Here is a 6046-nt window from a genome sequence, read left to right on the forward strand (position 1 = left end):
ATATATTACGGACAGCTGTATTTCCTGTAAAAGCTATCATTTCCTAGCAGAGATACTGCTACAATAACCCAAAATGCGATGGGTGAAACGAAGTTTTATATTCAGGCAAACGGTGCCTCAGGTGAGGATCAAATCCGACATTTGAGTACAATCAATCATCAATCAATCTTCATATTTCAATCAATATTCATATTTCTTTGCGTACGGTTTGTATATTAAAATGTATTCAAAGCTAGCCCTGTTAGGCGAAGCACTTGTTAACTTTTTACGAACTATTCGATGAGTGATAAAACGCTTCATCCACCTTTATTGCGTAAGCTCTTACAGTTTTTTTTTCGAAAACCTTCAAGCTTCCTTTATCGAGTTGTTTACTTATAATGGAGTATTCGAAAATGCTCATCCTGTTTGACCACTGTTCTGATCGGTGGTGTGTTGTGAGTGCGACTTCAACTCGAGAGAATTCCTCCGAGATGAATGTTTCTGATCTTCCACGGTCTGTTCGACTATCTGAGTTTGATGACGATCATTTGAGACACCCTTGAAAGGAGACATGCAAGCTGCAGCCGCAAGATTGTCATTGATTACATTGAATTATTTGGGTCCACACAGGAATCCGCACAGGCTAAGCACTTTGAGAAGTCTAAACTCGATACCGTACAAGACGTTGAGATGTAACGTCTTGTACGGTATCGCGTGCGAAGCGGCCACCATCGCCATTTTTTGTACAGAATTGTCGTCAATAGTGAGAACGTGAGCTGAAGGAATGGTTGATTCGAGGAAAAAGCCGAGGCCCAGAACTTACTCAGATCTTCATTCCAAAAAAATTACATTTCGTGTTTGTGGAACTGTTCACTGCAATTTGCTTCTTATGAAGCAGACAATTGATCGGCAAATCTATTTGGCCCTTGCTGCGTCGATCCAAGCAGGTTATTTAAGAGGAAAACCGGGCGAACAAGGTCAGGTCATCTTGCTTTAGGACAACGCGGGGCCACGCACGGCAAACCTAGTCAAAGCTGTTTTTGTGGATCTAGATTTTGTTAACTGGGTAATTACAGACCGCGGAGACTTACGATCCAACGTAATGTATGGGTGCCGAAGGGTAACAGTACATAAAATAATGAATTAAAGCCAACATAACGATACTGAAACGATGTGTGTGGTCTGCGCAAATGTGATAGATATCTAGCATAGTAACTGTTAACAGTATTAGACCGTTTTACTACGGTGATTGAGAAAAGTAACTGTCAAAAAGGCAATGTTTAATCGTCCTGCAATATTTCTTCGGAACTAGTTTTCATACAGTCAGTCCACTTCGAGAGAACGCAGTACCTTTCATTTATGCTAGGTTTCTGCGTGCAAATTTATTCTGCTCAAATATAAACACGATCTGGAACGAGTTTTCTCTTTTTTTTTTCTTTTTTTTTTTCAAAAGCGCGTATTTTTTTTTACTGACTTTGTCTGAAATTAACGCTGGTTTCCTGAGAATCGATTTGAAACATTGTTATTATAAGTTCGTTTAGCTTAGGTTTTTGAAGTTTTTACCGTGGTTTTTTCTGCCACGTCGTATCCAATAAAGACTATGCTTCGACGACAATCAAATGATTGGCAAACCTAAACGATCTAACAGTTTGCTCCAAATCTCTCCGGCGTATTTAAATACCTATAATTTTGTTATTACTTTGTGGCCTCTGTGCTCACGAACGGGAGTAGTATTATATAAATGAAAACTATATCTGTAGTATGAATTTGAGTGTACCGGTCGGTGTCGGCGTGGATAGAGGTTAGCGCACGCACAGATGTCTAAACATGGTCGTGTTTGGATGTAAATATAAAATGAGTTTGTTGCAGGAATTTTTAGTTCGTGAAATACTAGTGAGTCACGTGGATTTTTTCTTAGATAAAAATGCATATTTTTTTTTTTTTTTACAGGGAAATAGTGTAAATGCCTTCTACATATTTCTGTTTGGGTTTACAGTACCGAAATACGAATGGTTTTTGCATACCAATTTCAATACAATCTTGATACCTCCAAAAACAACGCTGATTGGCCTTATTTCATAATGGTCTTCAAAGATCGAAGTGTTCGAATCGTGTGCTCGAATCAAGTGCTCTTCAAAGATCGAATGTGATACAAACAAAAAATGTTCCAAATTAAGCCGATATAGCATCAAGTAACTTCGGCACATTTTTGTTCTATGAAAATCTTTCGCAGAATTTGCTTGTCTGGAGCTATTTAACGCACCGAAAAAGTTAAGTAAGTGTTTAACGATTATGATCCACAAACGACCCTCAGTACGTTAACGTCAAGTTTTCGGCTATAATGTACGAGTATGAGCGGACCGAGTATCGTTGAAGGATAGTGACTTCGGAGGCAAGCATATTGTTGAGCGCCGAAAGCCAATGCTCAATGAATATGCCTATCTTTCAAAGGTGATAGAGCTCGTAGAATTTATCGAACACCAGTGAAAACCAAAATAAGGACGTTATCGGTATAACAGTTCCCAAAACGAAAACTTAGAACTCGATGGGTGTTGGGCGCTGCAATCGACCACACGTTTTTTGCTCGACGACAATATGCGACTTCAATTTAGTAACGCTTCGTTTCAGTCATCGTCTGGACTTATGGACCTTCAACCATTATTATCGAAAGAAGGCAAATACTGTCGTAAATTGTAACTCGGGCTAATCAAAAACAGAATCTGCGAAACGTTTCGTAAATCTAGCTTTCGGCGGATGTGCTACAGGCAAATCTGGTTTTGATAACTCGTTGATAAAGACAGGTGGTTAGATGTAGCCGTGGCTTCTAGGACAAATCTATCTTGTGAGGATCTGCGTCCGATACTGACTTCCGTTAGGCGTATCAGCAGTATTTAAAGAGTGGTAAAACGAGACACAAATGTACCCAGTTATCTGTGTCTGGTTGTGTGTATGAACATGTAAATAACATGTATCTACAGTCGTTGTTGGCATCAATCAGTACTTGACTAGTACTCAACACGGTCTGTGCGATCATCGCCGCCTCTCATGATCCTCGTATCATTCGTAATTATCGACAACCGTGATTTTTCCTTTCGCTGTTAACATTACTTTAGTTTTACACGGGCACAGTTCCACACACATTCCTAACAGGAACGTGTTCTGACAAACATAGAATGGTTAGAGCTATATGCTCAAATAGTTTTTTTCATCGAATTAACAGGCACAACATTTCGTTTTGTGTGTTGTCTCAGTATTACCCATATCATTGTGTTGTTCGTATGTCAAGCAATCTGTTTATCGTTTGTCTTGGAAAATTGCTTTCTGGGATATCTGGGACTGTAGCAGGAAATGGTAAATTTCCTTCATTTCAACTTGAATGGAGTTTTGGTTAGACTATAAAAAATACCCGACCATTTCAAGGAGATTTCCTCATTGAATTCTAGTTGATAAAGTATAAATCACTATTCCCGCCAACTGTAACAAATTCCAGCCCCATATGGGCCTCAAAGACGCTGGGCATTTGATTATATTCATTTCTAAGATGCATGTTGCTATGTTTGGAAACGACTTATATACCCATATAGTACCACCTATTTCAATGTAAAGCTTGTTGGCTCTAATCTTTGGATAATACTATTTGTTCAATGTCGTAAAGTATAGCATATGATGAAAAGCTATAACATGGACGCTAAAAGTCGTCAGCCAAAATCTTCCGTGACCGTCATAATCTTCATTCCAATTATATCTGCCAAAGAGATACAATGGGTGCAGGACATATTGTAGATGAGAGACCGTTATACCAAGCAACGTCTGAGAGAAACTCCGGCTGATGGTATGGTAGTTCATAATTGAGGAGCTATTCGGTACGTTTGCAGCGTCGTGCATGCGTGCACATCAACCTTTTCAATAGAATCGGTGACGCTCATTGATGGCAAGAGGACAACAGCACAAGTGAAGCTTTTTTTTAAAGGAATTCGTCAAACACTTAGGAATAATATATAAAAGTGAGTGAAGGGTGTAGAATTAATATAAAACACACGACTCAGTTTGTAAAGTAAGTAAAATTTTCTAATATTTGAGACATTAACTGATATCGCTTCCAACATGAAATCTATGTATCGATAAATGTTTTAATCTCAAAACATTTAGGTTGTCGGAATCGCTATTAGCAAAACATTGGTTTCTGCTTTCGGCTCAAGGACAGATAGATCCATTATAGCTATGGATAGATAACCTCTCTACATCGCAAAACGTTCTCAAGCTTGAAATAAGACAAAGGAGTATTCGCGGCTTCATTTGTCGTCATCATAAAAACATGCTAACTTCTTACCTCGTGTAAATTATGCAAGGAGTCGAACAGTTCTAGTGAGTCAGAGACCCGGGAGCCGTTGGAAACCAGTCTAAGTTTTCAAACGACATAAGCTACATCAGTCAGTTATCCTATTATTGAACGATTTGCCTGAAACACTTCCGCCGTGCCAGCACCTCGTACTTGATACACGTGGCCCTGTTGAATCAAAAACCTTTTGGTTTTTCAGAATTACATGTTGCATTCACGAGAAAATTGCCATTTCTTTTTTGCTTTTGACAATTTTTTTTTAATTCTACGAAAATTTCCCACGGAATATGATAATCAGTCTGTCTTGTCACTTAAAGGGGTATAAGGGTTAACGGCCTACCGATGATTACCGGCGATCCGCTCTCAAGTAGGTGAACAGGTTTTCGACTCAAAACTCGTCCTAACTAAAGGGTTGATCTCGTACCCCTTCGATGCGCTTCCGCGTGTGGATGGAGCAGGCAGTCGGCTTCACGATGCTGAAGACAACGCAAAGTTTTTCGCAAGCCAGTGAAAATTTCGAGCCTTTGGCTGGAGAACCAGTTTTTTTTTATGCAACTTCAATGAGACTTTAGGGTTGGTGCCGACAGAATGCGGAAAGCGAATCTGGAGGTGAGACAAACATGGGCGGAACTATTTCTCATACCGGAAATAGCTCTCATATCTAGTAGCCGCAGTGATAGCGGTTTTGCGATGCTGTTAGAATACGCTTCATTCGACGAAGGTCTGCCCGTAACTGAGCTTGGAGCCAAATTTGTGCTGTCCCATCTATAGAAAATCTCTTGCCCCCGACCGCATGCATTAAGGGCTATGTGCGTGCTGTGTAGCATGTACGTTGTGTAACAAGGGAAAAGGATCAATCATGTTTGACGTCAATAGCACGCAATTAAAACATGAAACATTGATTGTTATTGTTAATACACGAGGTCAGGACGTAGTTGCAACAAGCACCGAATCTGTGCGCCGAAAGATGGAAAACAAAATAGATTTTCATTGATGTACGATCAACAGCAGGCTCTTTAAGACGTTTAAATGACACAGTTTACAAGGTACGTACGTAATTTGATGTTGTATCGAGGTGCCGGACCACTTGCTTGGCAGGAAGACCCAACCCGTTCGCTGTCGGCTGTTATTGATTCAGTGTTTTTATTTTGTGGCCTTTTTTAAATGTTGACCTGTTTTACTGCTGTTGCCGGTGCGTCCGCAACTATTGACGTTCTGTAGGTTGCGTCTGTACCGTTAGATGAATGAAACTTTTCGGTCTTCTTCTAATTATTCTCTGTCACAAACTTACATGATGTCACACGCACATACACACACACACACACATGCACAAACATTAGCTTGTGGTCATTACTGCCGTCAAGGTCATGCTGTTTCTGTTTGCAGTCAAAAACAGACGATGATAATACACCTAACTGATTATACTTTGTATGATAATTAGGATGGTAGCACGGATATTTGGTACGCTTTCCCCCGGCGTTTTTTTTGCTTGTGTTTCTTCACTTGCGCACACTCGAAAAAAGGCTTTGGCCTTTCATTTCTCTAAAGTTTTCTCTTTCCCGTTTTCTGTTGCCTTATGTCGCTTCGTTTGTGTCGCAGCAACTTCACTCCGCCGTGTCGGCTCTGAGGCCCACGGGTGTTTTTGGTCGGCGAGGCCAGCCGTCACCGTTACATTATTGACTACGATAGTTACGATGCTCAGCTAACGGTATTGGCCGGGTATCAGTT

General features: G+C 40.3%; 1 long non-coding RNA gene across 1 annotated transcript in view; it reads right to left on the minus strand.

Annotated features, from left to right (window-relative positions):
• The window catches only part of LOC111270034 (uncharacterized), a 34792-nt gene extending 29355 nt beyond the window's left edge, over positions 1-5437 (minus strand). The window contains exon 1 of the long non-coding RNA XR_002686093.2: positions 5373-5437. This is a non-coding gene — a long non-coding RNA (uncharacterized LOC111270034). The remainder of the gene's footprint in view (positions 1-5372) is intronic.
• Between the last annotated feature and the right edge of the window lie 609 nt (positions 5438-6046).

Source organism: Varroa jacobsoni, unplaced genomic scaffold (genome assembly GCF_002532875.2).
Source record: "Varroa jacobsoni isolate VJ856 unplaced genomic scaffold, vjacob_1.0 scaffold_1431, whole genome shotgun sequence".
NCBI classification, from domain to species: Eukaryota; Metazoa; Arthropoda; class Arachnida; order Mesostigmata; family Varroidae; genus Varroa; species Varroa jacobsoni.